The sequence below is a fragment of the Galleria mellonella genome, unplaced genomic scaffold, assembly GCF_026898425.1.
Source record: "Galleria mellonella isolate WM207_F2 unplaced genomic scaffold, CSIRO_AGI_GalMel_v1 utg23, whole genome shotgun sequence".
NCBI classification, from domain to species: Eukaryota; Metazoa; Arthropoda; class Insecta; order Lepidoptera; family Pyralidae; genus Galleria; species Galleria mellonella.
The window spans coordinates 2,095,878-2,114,418 of record NW_026442045.1 but is presented as its reverse complement, the minus strand read 5'-3'; the positions used below and the strand labels follow the sequence as shown (position 1 = coordinate 2,114,418).

Below are 18,541 nucleotides of genomic sequence, written 5' to 3'. Positions count from 1 at the left end.
AAAGATAAATATTTTAAAATACTTTATTTCATAAATTCTCCTAATTTGCCGTAATGTCCCATGTTAATGATAACTAAATACCATTACAAACTGTTAGGAATAAATATGCTCGTGTAAGCGTGTTGATTAGCGAACCCTTTATCGTTAACAAGATCTGTCTAACTTTGCCAATTCGGGGGTCGACAAATCGAAATCGCTTTTAGCAAAACAAGTATTAATTTTGTATCGGCCTCCCGACAAGGCGGTCGACGCGCAGTCTACAGAAGCTACCCCCGCCCTGGATGTGGCCAGTCGTTGCCGTACTGTCGCACTCGCCCCACGTCCTTATCGCGTCAAATAACCTATAACACATATTCACGACCACGATAATACAATACATCAAAATTGCCACAACAATTTTATCGTGAATGTACGTCCTGACACGTTTTTTTAGTATCTTAAATTGCTACGTATTAGCAATGTGACTATATAATTGAATTCGGGTAAATATTAAGGGTGAGATATAAGACGATGTGTTAGTCTTAAGTGTGACTGGTAAAATCTTATTGTAAAGTGGATCGTACGTGGATTTTATTGTAGGCTGTCCATCGAGCGCAAGTAACACATTCATCACAAAAGGTAAGATTGTTTATGTCACATTCTTTCAATGCTAATTAGATACTTCAAAAAAATTGTAGCTAATTCAAATGCATGTTCTATTTATAGTTAGCATCTAAAGAAAGCTATCTAAATTGCATTAAGAATCAAACTTAATTGTACAGCTGCTACAATCGTTTATGATTTTTGATTTGATTTGTAAACAAGTCTGTCTATTTAGTTGCTATGAATGTTACTAAAATAAATTACATTATTTACTAAAATAACTACATTTTCTATTATATATTATTATTTTTTATTACATATGTCATTTCGTAATGGATTTATTCTTTAATTTATACAGTAACTTATGTTACATTTTGTTCTGTTTACGTAGTAGTAAGTAGCTGAAAGGTTTCTAACGTTTAGTTAGTAATAACCTTATTGTTCCTAATTAATTACTTTTTAGCTCAGTTGACAATTATAATTAATTAATAAATAGTAGGTATCTGCGCATAAAATTCAAAACGACGTCATATTTGCGCCTTCTTGACTTTCAAACCACCTCTGTCAATTTTCATTAAAATCTGTATAGGTCTTGAACCGTGAAAATATAAATAAACTGAAAAAATGGTTATAAATGATATATACCTACAGGTTATATAATTTGAATTTGTATATATAACAGTAATAAATACTTATAATACAACCACAAGAATTATCCGAACTCCAAACTAAAACATTTAGGGCTCCAACTTAGACCCAAGGCAATTAAGAAAAGTTTGGAAAATTGCCCAAGCGTTCGCTCATCATACCTAAGAATTCATACAGAGAAACAGGTGTGCTACTATAAAGAATGCATTGTTAATAACGGAATCTTAATCTTGTCCTCATTTCGATGATCAAATTGACTTGAATCATCCTCATTATTTCATCTTCCACTGATACTTTGTCATTGCACACCGTTAGTATAAACAAGTATAAACAGACTATGCTGATAAATGAGTTATAGGAATATTTACTTACCAAAAAATATACTTTGTGATACATGAAGGATGCCAATAGGTACGTCAATGTCATTAAATTTGATTACTTTCGCCTATCCTAAAAATTCATGAGGCCCCTTTGTGTAATCCTATGCGTTATAAGAATACTTACCTAATTTCAAAAAACTAAACTATATATATTTACATTACACTAGTTAATATTCTTCATCACTATTTTCTGATTTAATTTCCATTTTACATTCGTGCATTAATTTTCTATTTAAACCATTTGTCATTTAATGTTGAGCACAGGCGTTCACTATTATCATACATAAATTAAAAGGTATCTGATCATTCGAGGTCTTTGATCTAGAGTAGGCACTTACCTTTAACAATCCCCTGAAACTTTCTTGAAGTCCATCTAGAGTACGATAATTCAAATATGATAAAGTGTTACTCTATTTAGAATAAGATATCTGCAATACAATTATAGACATCCTGTTTATTTTAACGTAGTACACTATAGTGAAAATGTAAGGCCTCACTTTACATATCACTTGTATTCTTTGAATTATACGAAAATTCAATATTTCTTTTGTATATTGATCCATTAGAGATTAACTCTAATAAGAAAATCAACAGTATTTTTCAATTGTCAATAGATGCTGCGGCGTAGCTCTGTGGTAGTACTCTGTACAGGTTGTCATACTATGTAAGTTGGTAATTGAGAAGATATTTTTATTGAGAAAATATCGAAATCGAGGAAATGTTGAAATCTAGAAAATATCGAAATTAAGACGATATCGAAATTGATTAAATAATTAGATTTGAAGTGAATTAGTTAGATAATTAAAAATGTTTATATTTCATTAGTTGCAATCAAGTATATGGTTCATCATTATCATTTCAGCCACTATCAGTCCACTGATGGACTGCCATAAAGAATGGTCCTGAGCCACCTGCATCCACTGACTCCCTGCAACACGATTTCAGGTCCTCACTCCATCTAACGGAGAGTCGTCCTACACTACGTTTACCCGTGCGTGATTATTCAAAAACCTTTCTTCCCCATCGGTTGTCGTTGTTATTTTGGTTCTTTTGCGGATATCCTCGTTTCGGATTCTATCACGCAAAGAGACTCCGAACATAGCCCTCTTCATAGCCCGCTGAGTAACTTGTAGCTATTGCATACAGGCAATCGCGTAGGATCACATTTAAGTTCCGTAAGTCATCACTGGCAACACGCACTGGTTCAAGACCTTCGTCTTTAAATTCTAAGGTATTTTGAATGAAAAGATATGGCGTAGTTTCCCGAACGCTGCCTAGCCGAGTTGCATTTATCGGTTGACCTCTGGGTCGAAGTTGGACTTACCCATTCGGACAACTTGTTCCAGGTATACATATTCATCGACAACTTTGAGCGTAGTATTCTTAATCGTAACCGGCATAGTTGTGACATGGACGTTAGACATGATCTTAGTCTTGTTCATTCTATGTTCATCTTAAGATCTACTTGTTGAGAAACACCATTGAGGTCATTGAGCATAGTATTCAAGTATACGGTTCGCATCATAATAATTGACAAAGGTGTCTGGTGTGTAAATTTCTAACTCATAACTTTTCACTTCTTGTGAACTCTGTTATTCCTGAAATTATCTGGTGAGTGTCATACTTTACAGAAGTCAATGATATATTTTAGAAATTCAGGTTTTCTAAATGTTGTAACAATTCACTGAATATTATTATTTTGATATATAAGAATAATTTATTGTCTATTACATGAGATGATATATAAGCAATGTTAGCAATACCCAACATGACTAACTTTACAAGTGTGAAATTGTTTTCTGGCTACACTGAATGAAATTACTTATTCTGATATGAAATATGAAACAACAGAGAAATTACTAAAGTATATTTGTAAACATAATTCTCTTATAAATTTAATAGGAAGTCATATTCGTAAACATGGAAATGTACTCGTATTTACATTATTAAACACCTCAACACCTCTTTATGTGGATTAGTGTCTTGTTGTTGTAATGGGGTGGGTTTGAACAATGCAACGACGTCATTTGTAGGGTTTCTGTACAATGCAATGCAGACTACTTTCTACATTTCGTCACATACTTTTAACTGTCATTACAAGTACAATATAGTTATTTATTTACTGTATTTTAGAATGTCAGTATATTACGCGATCAATAAAATCAAAAAGCTGAAAAATTTGTACTTTGAATTTCTAATCACGAATATATGTTCCTCTGAGCATTGACGGCAGAGAAAAGGTCGTCATCCATTTCGATATTGTCCATATCGGTCGAATATATATTTTCGATAATAGATTTTTGGATACTAGATTTTTAACATATTCGTTATTGGACCAGTATACAGATATTGCAACTAAAATATAATACATAAATATTGGTAATATATTACCCACCCCTAATAATTAAGTAAATGTTTTCCCAATTATTCTATATTCCCAAAATAAATACTCCATTATGTTATTATGTTGTCGTTAATGAAAAATCCCCTAAATACTGTTAGAATCAAATAATATAATACCTATAAACTATAATATAAATATATATATATATATATTATAAATAACTGACTTCACTAACGATCACAAATACTGGAGGATGTGGGACGAAATAAAAAGGAGATGTGCTATCACAAAAACAGCTGTGAGTAAACTGCATAAAATCTGGAAGAACCGCAATATTACAAAGAACACCAAAATGCATATAATGAGGAGCTTGGTTTTTCCAATTTTTCTGTATAGTGCAGAAACTTGGAGGATCAGGCAACAAGAACGCCGAAAAATTAGAGATGTGGTGCTGGCGACAACTGCTGCAAATATCATGGACTGCCTTTCGAACTAATGTTTCCATTCTGAACGAATTGAAAATCAGAGAGAGATTGTCGTCAACTGTTCGTATACGAATTCTCAAGTACTTCGGCCATATCATCCGGAATGAAGATTGTATGGAACGTCTAATTGTCCAAGGAGCGGTACAAGGCAAACGTTCTCGGGGTCACCAACGCGATGGACTGACCTCATCAAAACGGCCACACAGCAGTCTATTGTGGAATGCTCTCGCTCGGCGGCGAACAGAAGTAGATGGAGACATACTGCGAGGACCTCAATCGCGTAGGAGAGCCTCATCGACGATCCACTGTCATTGTGAAAACCACGACCACTCTGTCAAGAGTGTACGACTGAAGAAAGAGATAACTAACTTAAGTTTAACAATTATACGGATAAAGTTGCAAGATTATCTTATTATAATAATCTAAACTAATATTATTATAATAAGAGATTTGTTTTTTTTTTTCTAACGTAATGAAAAATACTTAACCAATTTTAAAAATTCTTTTAGTAAGCCCATATTTTAATAAAAAAAAACCCGTGCGAAATCGGGGCGGGTCGCTTGTTCCTAATAAAAGAATGGAATTGTTTCACTAGAGAGCGCGTACCTATTGCGAGTAGATGTTAAAAAATTCTCCAAGCCTTTTTATGCTTCAAAAAAGTCATAAACCTTTGTGGTTATAACGTTGATACGCAACGCAAAATTGATGTCACGACGTGAACACAGTAATGAATTTCAAGGGTAATGAAAACCCTGACACTCATTGCCGGTTTCAAGTCATGACACGGCTCTGCCGTAACCCAATTACATAACAGAAGTGATAAAAATTCTATGACGTTGCATAAAAAAATGTTTAATCAGAATAAATATGCTATGTATATTACTTTTTTTTAGTACATTACTAGACTTATATGAATTTATTAGAAAAGGCAATTTATTATTTATAATATTTAATATATATATATATATATATATATATATATATATATATATATATATATATATATATATATATATATATATATATATATATAGCAGTATCCTAGAATAACATATCAGTTTTCGATCTTTAAGCATTCGAGAAAAACTTCATCTTACAGTTAGTACTGAAGAAAAAATATGAGAAAAATTAAATGTTAACCTATTTTTTTTTACTTGTAGTACTTATTCTAATTTCAGAACAAATGAAACTCAATCTCGAGATGTAAGTGGAGATATTCAACAGAATCTTATCCGACGTATTTAGACAATCTTCATTATAAGTTTCAAGGCTGTATGTGAGTTTCTTCAACTGTTTGAAAGCTTTAGATATTGATTACGAAGTAGGTACGCAGGTACCTACCTAATTTGATGACTTCTTATTAAAGAAATTTATTCGTAAATGTGCCGACAAAATATGTACATGCACTTTGCTTTTCTTATTATATTCATACAGCGATGAAAAAAAATTGTACGATATATGTATTATGCTACGATAACTTATAAAAGGATCTGATGGTTATGTACTAATAATTTTTTAATGAATATAACCCAATGACATTTTGAAGAAAAAAAAGATTGAAGGTAGTAGAGGAAGATGAAAATCGAGCAATAACTACATGAGTCAGGTAACAACTCTTTTTATACCAATGGTGTTACATTTATATAAAATTGTCCGGAATTTATTTTGCAACATGGCCAATAGGAGAAAGATATATTATTTTGTTACTCTGACAAGAGTAAACTCCTGAAATGCAAAGAAAGAAGACCGGTACAATAGATATCATTTCATATTTAAAATATTACAAAAGGCCGTATTAATATTATCTACTTGGATGTAGGAATGTATTCGTTCTCGTTTATCGATGAGACGAGCCGTATATGTAACGGTAAGCGGTTTTTCGTCTGCAAATCTTTTTAAATCACAAAAGCCAGTCGTCAAGATCGTATGTCGAAGGAGGAAAAGAAAATACCCTGTAGGTGGAAACTCGCAGCTGCCCGGATTTGGCGGTAACTTGAGAAAATCCGAAATGAAAACACACCCGCCGCGCGCGATGTAGGCCGCCGTGTCTCCCGCAAGATAAATTCAAAAAGGATTCCTTCCATACACCCATTACCAACTCAATAAGCATTAAAACTTCATCGAGAGGCGAAAAGCTTTAAAACTTTCCAGTAAACAAGGTTTATCCCTTTTAATTACGCATATTTACATGACAAAGATGTCCTTCCTGCCCCGAGTTATTGTCTCAGAAAGAGACAGTGGATGATTTGTAGCACGTATGTAAGTATACTAAAGGCCACTTTTTGTATTCAAGCCTTATAAATATTTCTATGACAACCTCATCCGGGTCGACCCACTTAAAACACTTAGGTATACGGTAACTTAGGGGCCGAGAAGATTATGTTTTGTTTAAAAATTTACACCAATCCCGAGCTCATTCCGTATTTACATGTGATTTTATACTAGCTATAACTGATGGTTTTACTGACGGATTTAAAAAAAAAACAAATACCCTATACGATAATCTAAATAGTCTATCTCTGTATCAAATTTAATTTAAAATTATGATTAAGTAAAAAAACATTTAAAGATCTAACAAAGTCTTGGCAGTCATGAATACGTACATAATTTTTGTGTATATATACATAGGAACTCGCAGTATAATTGGCTACTATTCGATTTATATTATGTGATTTTATATAATTATAAAAATATTTTTTTTTATACAAGATACCTAAATACTCCTTGTTCTTTGCTTGTATAAAACAAGTCTTTACAGACGTCTTTATAATTAGGCAAATTATGTTTTTATGAATTTTACTGGCGATACTGAAAGAAAATCAGCTCTTTTCGTGCCAAAATTCTCTTTGAGAGATATAAAGTTTTGATGAAATTATGAACTAATTTAACTTTTATATTCCTTTGACAAAATTAGGACTTGATTTATTACCTATTCGTTCTTTTTATGGTTAAAATAAGAAAAATATAATATAAAGATGTAAATAATCTAAATGGTAATCAAAGGACTAACTGTAAGTTTGTGAATGAGTTTTTTACTACGGTTATCACTGGAGACTACAGCATAAGGATTTTTTCACGTGGCCCCCTTCAAAATCACCGTGGTTGATTACTGATGAATTCGTTGCGATGGGCCGACTGGCTTGCTACATCTCTCATTGGTGCTCTGTCAACGTATACCGATAGCGTAAGCTGGGTTACCATTCTATTATCATCTATTAAAACAAACAGCTGTCTATACAGTACGAAGAGTTTTTTTTAATAAATTATGGAGATTTCATTACGATAGATCAACTGATCTGCTTTCATCTGTCCCTATCTATATCTCTATCCCTATATTATCTGTCGCTGGTACTCCCCTCTCCCAACGTATATCGATAGTGTAAATGTAGTTATCATTCCATTATTATCCATAAAAATCCATTACGATTCGAAGGAAATACAATAAAATAAAATACAAAGCAGCGACATTTATGACAGTGTTCTTTTTGTGAGCTGTTACTAGCCAAATAATGGTAATTATGATCTGAATTTGTATATGAGCGTGAATTTACTGGGTACAGAGGAATAACATCTAAGTCCTCAGGAATGGCAACGTATCATGGGCGAAACAGTATACTCTGTTATGCTCCATACTTTCCATCACTTTCCATCATGGGCCGACAGCTTGTTGACCGTTCTAAGTTGTATAAAAAAAGTCTGAAGCGAGGTAAAGTTAACTCGACAGAAGGGCAAAGAGTAACCACACTATATCTATATTATAATATTATTAATAAAAATTTATCTTTAGAGCGAGGTTTGCCATCTAAATTTCTTGCTATCTTTGATATATAAATATATATAAGTAGTCCAAAACATAAGACCCAATTATGTAAGCAAATCATAAAAATATAATTAATTTTCCTTTATTTTAATTGAAATGTTCCCAATCCAAAGTCGGGAACGAGATCTATTGCTAAAAAAATGGTCTTGAAATGATGGCCGTCGCGAGTGCCTTTTGAAACAAACGGCGTTATCAAATCAGTGCACCCGAGTTAAAGTGCCGGTGAAATAGAAGGGGGCACTTATTGCCCCGCTCGACCCGCACCACCCCCTGACACCCCTAGCTCCTTCCTTCCCAATACAGCCTAAACCCACAAGGGTGACGAATTAAAAAAAATACCGTTCAAAGTTTAAATTTTGATGAATATAGTTGATTTCTTTAAGATTACAAATTACAGAAAACTTATCGTAGATGAACTTTATATTAAAAAAATTACCATTTTTATGGTTAGTGATATATAATTAATAGGCAAACGTAAGATGGACCTATCAAATTTTTAGAATACATATAATTGAAAATACTAGTGCACATTGTTCTAAGAAATAACATCAATTTATATATTATGCAATAGCTATCTATAATGCAAAGAAGTACCTAATCAATTCTAGTGTCAACGTTAATAGAAAATAATTTGCATGTAATATGTACTATGTAATTGTATACCTATACATTAATATTTGATAATATCTCTAATTACAGTCGTGACAGATATATATGTATGTATTTGTCTTTGATTAATCGTAGCTGGGATTATGGTCACAAGTAATAAATCGTAATATCAGTTTCATACTGTTTAGTCTCTTATCTAGAAATTACAAAATTGATATTATGTTAAAAAATCATATATTCTTTCTAGGTCACACAGCTGGTTCAGCTTCGGGCATAAGTATTTTGCCTGTTTGCAGAAATTTCTTGTAATTGTTTAACTAAAATACATCTATTATAATTTTTATATTGTGGGTATTTCTAGAAGAATTCATTAGTCTATCTGGCAACACTGATTTGCTACTTGTCATTAATATAGCATGATAAAAATATATCGAAGATAAAATTTACTTATGCTATATATTTATTAAGTTTTACTTTAGCAAAAAAACCAGATTTACCTCCTTATCCATAAAAAGTTTAAACATTTAAGTGTTTTGTCCTTTTCCTTTCCATATAAAATTTGTTCTCATTAATAGTAATTTTTATTTGAAAGGGTGATTAAACTCTAGATATATTATTATAACAATTTTATTGATGGTTTTATAAAATTCACTATATTTTACGTTTGTTTTATTTAAGAATTTATTGATATAAAAACAAAATACAATTCCAGAAATAGAAGAAATATATGAAACAAATATCTACTATCAAATTTGATTTGATTGTAACGCCAAAACGAGGTCACGCCGTGTTCGATTTTCAATCGGTTAATAGGTACGTTGGTAGCACTTCATCATTGTACCGATGTAACAATGTGAATGAATAGCTGTAACACGCGCCCTTGCCGTACTTGAATTGGTAGAGAAACAAACGTGTTAAAGGGATAAAATCTAATTGTGTAACAAATTTACCTACCTACTATACAACAAATGGGGGGAAAAGGATTGTTAGTAATTGGGTCAAATAGCTCCATTACTAGAATTATACTCTGTCAGATCGACCTCCACGTACTCGACTCCACGACTCCACGTCAGGTCCTCCCTGGAAGCAATCGTGGTTAATTCTAGTTGAATACGTCAAGATGGGCTAACTGACTTGCTTTTATTCTCAATTGTCATTTCTCATTTGTACCCCGCTAGTGTATACTGTCAACGCAGGCGGGGTTACTATACCATTATCATCCTTTAAATAAATTTATACAACAAATATTAAATAATTGAGTAGCTTACCACGTGATCCAAAAATATAAGGTCAGTTTAAAAAATTTAATGAGAAAATACTAGTTACATTTTCCTCACTGTCTTAAGTAGGTTCCTAATGGTACCTACTTTTCTATTTATTATAAAATTATGTTGTTTTAAAAAATTATTTGCATTAATAAAAAGATATTAAATTGAATAATAAATATCACCTATTTGAAAGTCGGAAGTGTCGGTAGAAAATTGCAATTTCCCACAGATCTCAGGCTCCGTATGTTGAGGCGTTTTGAATATTTCATGCCTGATAATTTATTGCATGATTTAGTACGAGGCCCCACTTTATGATTGCGCCACGGAACCGTGGCTATCGCCTCGCTTCCCGGTTATACCCCTTATAGAATTTACATAAAGAAATAGTGTACTTTGCTTTGATATAGTGCCTACTCTATTTTGTCACGACAGTTCGGTGATACAGCATTGTAAACTTACTGGCTAACTATTATGAAAAGACAAAAAGAAAGTCTGCTTATGTTACAATCATAATCCGATGGGGTAATCATTTCATTTCTTTCGTTCTTATTTTAAAATTTTAAAATTTCTTAGTGTACGTACTGCTTAGTTAGAAAAATTGTTATACTTGCAAAAAATAACATTTACATATCTATGTAATGGCATAAGAATAAAATCTGGGTAGAAATGACACTCCCGCCAATTCAATAATAATATAGCGTTCATGGCTCGCACCGTCCTTGAGAATTAAGTTCATTTAATCAGCGCGGGCGTGCGCTATTCAGAGAATATGTTTAATCGTGTGCCACTAGATGACGCTTTATATATTTTTTAATCTGTGTCTAGATACTGACGTCGATGATTTGTTTATTTAGCAAAAAGATTAGTTAGTTACTAATTATTTAACCTATTTTACTATAGAGTAAATACACATTAGTTTAACATGAATACCTATTTTAATGCATTAATGGTAGAATTGCTGTTGTATTATACATGTATGAGTTTGTGTTTTCATATTGAATTTTTACTGACAATCCATATCGGTCTCCTACTAGTGGAGAAGAGGAAGTCGCTCATACACTACATTTATCTGTACAAGTCCGCCACTTATAAACTTTTTTTTCCACTTTTTGGCTATGGACATCCTTTTCGACTAGTTTGATGGTTTTGAGTTCAAAAGTAATAAAATAATAGTGGTTGTAGAATTTGCTTACGGAGGGTATAAAATGTAATAAGTATATATATATTGCATAATGTTCAAATTTATATATGTCATTTATAAGTTGTTAGACTATATGTATCGTCGTTACTCCTACTGGTGGGAGGTCTTCTTATACCACATTTATCTGTACAAGGTTGCAACTTATAAATTTTCTGCAGTTTCAGTATTATAACGGATTACTTTTCAGTACATAAATATAACATGCAAACTTTTTTGGAATTTTTTTTTATGCAACTAAGAATGGCAAACAAACTGACGGCCCATCTGATGGAAAATGGTAACCGTCACCTATAAACATAAGCAGTACCATGGACATAACAGAGTATACTGTTATGCCCATGATATTCCCATGCCTTGCCATTCATGAGGACTCAGGTGTTATTCCACTGTACAAAAGTAGAGAGAAGTAGTATTAGTGGAGTAGTTGAGTAGTTTTGATATTAGTGCAAGTAATGAATTAAGTATTTTGTGACAACCCTATTTGAGTGAAAAGAAGTAGGGTATATTTTTTTTTTTATTTTTTTGATAATGGTATGGTAACCCCGTCTGCGCTATTGGTATACACTGGCGGGGCACCAGTGAGGGATGACAGATGAAGATGAAAGTAGGTCAGCTAGCCCATCCTGACAAATTAAACTAGAATTAGTCACGATGGTTTCCAGGGGGAACCACGTGGAGGTCGACCTGACAGGGTATATTGCTAGTAATAGAGCTATTTGACCCCATTACTAACAATCTCATTCCCCCCAGTAGGGTATATTTATTCGGTATCGGTGCATTCACAAAGAAAAGAACATGAGTGTCACTTTCACCTACACTATTTATTTTTATAGTAAACGTCGCTGAACAATTGTATTTAATTTTAAGATCTGCTATTAGTAATCACTAATATTTAAATGATAATTCATTCATTCATTATATTCCTATGAGAATTTACATATTTTTTTATTTAAAAAGAATATACACAAAAAAACTATATTTAGAGTCTGATTTACTCGTATATATTTTTTTTATATAACTACGGCGACATTAGACATAATATGAAACGGTTCTTTCTACATCAAGTTTCATGGATTCTTGCTGCACCAGAAATATCGCATGTAAAATTTACTATTCTGAATAAAGTACCTTTAATCCCTTTTATATGCTATAGTGTCTTGGGCAAACTTTTATAATGAGTTTATTCTATAAACTGAGCATTTGCACAAACTGCACTATCTGCGACCATTTAAAATCCAAGATGTGTATAAATGTGCAATAGCTCTGTTTACAAATTTTTATTTTACTCGTTAGTCGTACATTTTTTTTTTATTAGAAAAGAAACTAAGGAACAGTCTTTTAACAGGATGCCAATGGCCATAAGTGGATAAGCTTGATTCCTTAGCTTTATCTCGTTTGCTCTCATAATACGATTTTCCTACGAATAACTCTATAATAGGAGCCCTTACTTAGAATGGACTGACGAATAAAGTCAATCTACTTGACGTAAGTCTTTGAAGCAGTCATAACTCAAGTTTATAGAGTTACGAGACTTTCCACGTTAAAAACTTTTGGTATTAACATTGGATATAATTTACATTACTTCCGCTAAGTTCAGAAAAAATATATAGGGAGGGTTATAATAAAAATGATTCAAGTTTCATGTTTTAGTAGAAACGTTAACGTGTAATTGACAATAAATCCTAGTTACCTAATCATAGGTGGTAGAATCCTTAGAATTAAAGATAAAAATAATCTCATCCTATATTTATTCACCATTGGTCTCGTTCCCGTGTGGTTCCAGCATAGAATGAAACAACCCGTTCTTTTCCTATATGTGTAGCAAAAGACGACAAAGGGAATTTAATGTCGAGGGATGGGCAGCAGCGACCCTTTTAAAACCGCAGTTGCCAATCCGCTTGCCAAGTGTGGCGACCACTGGTAAACTTCCCCTTAAAGGAGAGGCCTATGTTTAGCAGTGAACGGCTGATATGATAATGATGATGATATTTATTCACATATTTCATACAACTACCTACAGTAATTTATTATTACTTATTATAAACTCACACCTTCCTCTTTTGGGTTTGGCACGGACTGTACCATTGTATTCTTAATATTTGCACATATTTTTAGATGAATTTAATTAGAGAGAAGGTAATTTTAAATTAAACTTTCTATTTTCGCCAATTCTGAACCGTTTTAAATGAGTTGTTTTGCAATTGTCAGCATATATTATTTTTTTTTTGATGGATGATGATGGAATGGTAACCCCCCCCCCCCCCTGATGGTATACACTGGCGGGGCACCAGTAAGGGATGACAGGTGAAAATGAAAAGGCAGGTCAGTTAGCCCATCGTGATGAATACACCTGGGATTCATCACGATGATTTCCAGAGGGACCACGTGCAGGTCGACCTGACTGGATATAGTGCTAGCAATGGGACTGGTAATCCTCATTACTAACAATCCCTTCCCCCTTATATTATTATATTAGTTGTGCTGCCATTTCAGTTTCATATTAATTATCTCACTCTTTTTAATAAAGCCTTAAGATCTCTTGTTGTTGAAGATGGGGGTAAAGATATTATTAGTAATAGAGTTTAACAGTTTCATTGCTAATAACATACCCTATAAGGTCGATCTCCACGTGGGTATCCCTGGAAATTATCGTGATCAATTCGTATCGTGTTTGTAATGATGATCCACAGACCTGCCTTAATCCTCACCCATCATCTCGTTGGAGTCCCGTCAATGTTTATCGATAGCGCAGGCAAGCCAACCATTCTACTCTATCTATTAAAAAAATTAATGATATTTAAATATCTTGTATTTTAAGCGACTTACAAAAAAATATTCTGAGTTCTATATATATAGTGTTATAAATACTTATATATCTCAATTCCAAATAAATTATCTGTCTTTCTTTGGAGCTGGGATAAAAAGCTTTTCAGATATATAATACAGATGTTTGATATTCAATCAAAACAAGCATAAGCGAATGGATTCGGCGAAAATTTGGCACACTATTGGAAATATTTTCTAAATACACCTTAATACACTGTCACACAACCTTACATGTGGCCACCGCCTTACATTCGGATCATTCCCTCATTTCCTCAACGGGGGGGCGCCATTAGCTATACAAACAGGACACGAATTTTGGTGACACCTACGCTGCTCAATGTTTAATCACGGTGATTTTCTAGCAATGTATATTTTATTGTATACAAATACATTTTGCTTCGCAGAAAACACCTACCCATGTACTGATAAAACTAATGGATGACGTGACGTTTCGTAAATACCCTCAGATTAAAAATATTTGAATTTAGAATGCGGAATTGCAAACCTTACGTATGTGATTCCGTGTTTTAATACGTAAGTTTTTCTTACCAACATGGAGATTTTTACGTTGCAAAAAAGACGACTCAATCATCTGAATCATCATCGACTGAATGTGAAATCGATGTACTTGCAAAAAACTCCGTCAATTACAAAATGAATCATTAAAATAGATCTAGTACTATTACATAAAATAAAATCTCCTTTTCTAGAACTTGTTAAAAAACTCGCTAAATTTAGTATTCAGTTTATTGACCCCCATTCATTTATTTATTTAAGTGACTGAAATTAACATAATATAAATTATAAGAACCTTGGAATCAATTGATTTCAGTGTTGACATCTTGAAACCGCCCTCTCTATTCAAACGTCTTCCGTCCTACTCGCACATTTAAGCAATTTGCTCGCCATTGTTATTCAAATCCTAAATTAATAACTCATCATTCACGTCAATTTCAGACTTCTGAATTATTTCGCGTTTATATTGTTGTATTAGGCGATGGAAATTAAATTATGTAAACAGATTCTACGTAATAAATTATAACAATTATTATCATTAAAACTTTAGAATTGATTTTCATAACTGTACCTATACAGAATTATATTTAAAAAAATTATACGGAAACTAATTAAATTTAATGAAAATAACTACTTTTGACACATACATACATACATATCTGTCACGCCTGTCTCCCATTTTGATACATATTACAGAATATATACAGTTTTTTTGTAAAGCCCATCATACTCTAAATCAAGGTCTCTTAATTACTTGTTGATATGAACAAATTATGGAAGACCTAACTTTATAAAACTCTAATGTTTTATTACAAACACCTTCTGGAGGCTCTATAGTTTCATCATCGACTCAGCTTAATAATATAACATCCATGCCTTGTAATTTAACTGCTATATAAACAAAAGTGGGACAGTGGTACCCATGCTAGCGATTTCTTAAACTGTTGAAGTAGGGAAAGTTCAGTATAAGGACAGTGACTTCTAGTACAATATTAATTACAAGTATCTATCGAATTTCAACGGATTGATGATTTATTAACTTCCTATATTATTATATATGTTTTATTTCATGTATTTACTTATATATATATATATATATATATATATATATATATATATATATATATATATATATATATACATATATATATATATACATTACGAACGATGGATGAATAGATGGATGTTTCTTATATATTCACTCAAAAACTTCTAAATGGATTTGAATGAAATTTGATACACGGGTAGGTTATATTCTAATTTAATACACAGAATATTTTATGTACTGATTCACGCGTGCAGAGCCGTGGGATATAGCTAGTACAGAATAAACAAATAAAGGCACTTAGTATTCGCTTAAATTCTAAGGCCCAAAAAAATGGTCAGTCTTAAAAAATATTCTCAGAGGCAGAAACATTTTTCATCCATTCCCTTTCCTTACTACCTTCAGTTGGAACTTCATGAATATTTCAACCCGGATCAATTATTAAAATGATTTACTGCTCCCCGGCCCGCCGTATACGCACCGGGCTACAGAATGTGTGCTAAGGTTTTTATTTTCCGCGCGAATGAAGAAATGTGGGATTTTTTCACACATTTTCCTTGAAGACGTTAAGAAACTGGATGATTAAAATTCTAACCTCGAACAGTCTTATAAGAAGTGCATTTTCTTGTTATATTTGAGAATTGTATTTTTTTTTAACAATTTCGTGTTATTTTTGCGTTAACCTGGCTTGTATTACTGATTATTTTGTGTTAATCTTGGTTAACAAATTATTTCTTTTGTTTCAGGTAAAATGAAGTGAAGTGTTTAGGTGCATATAGGATGTTTGAGATAAAACAAGAAACTACTGTTTATATTGTAAATTTAAGTATAATTAATATCAATTATTCTTTAAAATCGTGTGTGATATTTAAAAAAATAATATCAAAATATTGTTCTTTTTTTAAAAAAAAAGACGAAGTTTCCGTTGCTTGTGGCAGTTTAAGATAAGGGTTTAGAGTCAGCAGCGAACAATGAAGAGAAACGATATTGAATAAAGCAAATGTATAATGTATGAAGACATGACTATTACATATGATCTTTGCTCAAAAAATAACAATTTTTAATAATTCTTTAATAATAAATTTACTTCCACAAAACAAAAAAAAAACACCGACTTTTATCGTGGTAAAACCATATATTTTCATTTAAAAATCAATCTACTGAATCGATTTTGATGAAATTCCTATCCGACCAATATAAATTATTCGAGATAAAAGAAATGTTTTTCTAAATCAGTTTACAAAAGACTGAATTTTGAAGTAACAAATATAAAAATGCAAGTGATTTGTGAACATCCTTTTTTTTAAAGTGCGTTGATAAACGATAAATGTAGTTTTATAAACAAATAACACCGCGTTGGCATAAGTTAAAATCTAAATGGTCTCTTTAACATAGTTTTGAAAAATAAAACAATACAATTTTATTACGTCAGCGGTACGCATAGCGATTGCTAACATTTCGCTTGCAAATTGCTCGTCGTCAGGTAGAACGAATAGTGTTACGTCAGTACCGCAGTACCGTTACAGTTGGTATTTGCATATCGATAGCTTGTGAATAAAGTTGGTAACGGGCGGAAATGCACTTTTCTAAAAGTATCTATCCCGCACGCTTGTTACATTGTAATCTTATTGTAAACGTTCAGTGTCGGATACTGGGGCCGATTGTGAAATATTAGCACATTTATAGATATAGTTAGAGAATAGTGGGTGGCTAATATATAGCAATATCTATATATTTTAGTTATTTATATACTGGCCCAATCACGAATATGTTAAAAGTCTGTTATCCAAAAAATAATATTGGGTATATACATATTCGAAAATACCGATATAGGCAATGCAGAAATGAGTGATGACCTTCTTTCTGCTATCAATGTCTAGTGGTATCCAATATATAATCGGTATCCATGTTGTTTCATTGGATGAAAATGGAATGGTAACCCCGCCTGCGCTAACGGGATACGCTGGCGGAGCACCAGTGAAGCGTGATCGATGAGAATGAAAACAGGCCAGTTAGCCCATCATGATGAATTCATCAGGAATTAATCATGATAGTTTCCAGGGAGAACCGTGAGGAGGTCCACCTGGTTGAGTATATTGCTAGCAATGAGATTCTCAGTCTCCATTACTAACAATCCATTCCCCCCCCCCCCCCTCGTAATCCATATTATCTATACCTACTAGACAATGATATATAAAATTGTGCTGGAATTTTTTAACATCTAACATTATCTATAATTTTAAAGAAAATGGGTTCGACTACGACGCGACATTTCTCTAGATCTATCTCTAAAATTAAAATTTCAGTTACATATTACAGCAAATCTTATTAAATTATTGTGAGAACTAATATGAACTAATTAATTTTCTAATAGACTTAAATTAATAATTAATTATAGTTTTAGTTTATGATGGTACATAAAACAGTAATTTCGTGAAATCAAATTAAATTAGTAAGTTAAGAGATTAGGTTTGGAGAAGTGACGATGTACAAGTAAATGTACAATGATACATTAACAGAATAGCTGTTGCCCGCGGCATTGCACGTACTGTGTCGTATTTCCACTTGAATTTAAATTTAAAAAAAATCCTTTCTTAGCGTTATAAATTAAATATGTGTTCTAAATTTCAGCTGTGTAGACTTAGTAGTTTTGGCTGTAGCTGGATAGTCAGTCAGGAAAAACCACTTTATAAGTGTAGATTATGGTTATAACTTTTCATTAGGTATGTGCTTAGCTTGTTGCAATACTAGTCTAATATATCATACTGCGTAGTTAAATAAGATAATAACGAGAACTTTCCAAATCTTTAGTTCTGT

The 18,541-nt window shown here is 32.4% G+C and overlaps 1 protein-coding gene across 2 annotated transcripts in view; it reads left to right on the top strand.

Annotated features, from left to right (window-relative positions):
• The first annotated feature begins 279 nt into the window (after window positions 1-279).
• LOC113512878 (semaphorin-2A) overlaps window positions 280-18,541 on the top strand; it is a 398,040-nt gene continuing 379,778 nt past the window's right edge. For both annotated transcript variants that reach the window (XM_052894754.1, XM_052894755.1), the window contains exon 1: window positions 280-618. The gene's annotated coding sequence lies outside the window, so the exon portion shown is untranslated. The remainder of the gene's footprint in view (window positions 619-18,541) is intronic.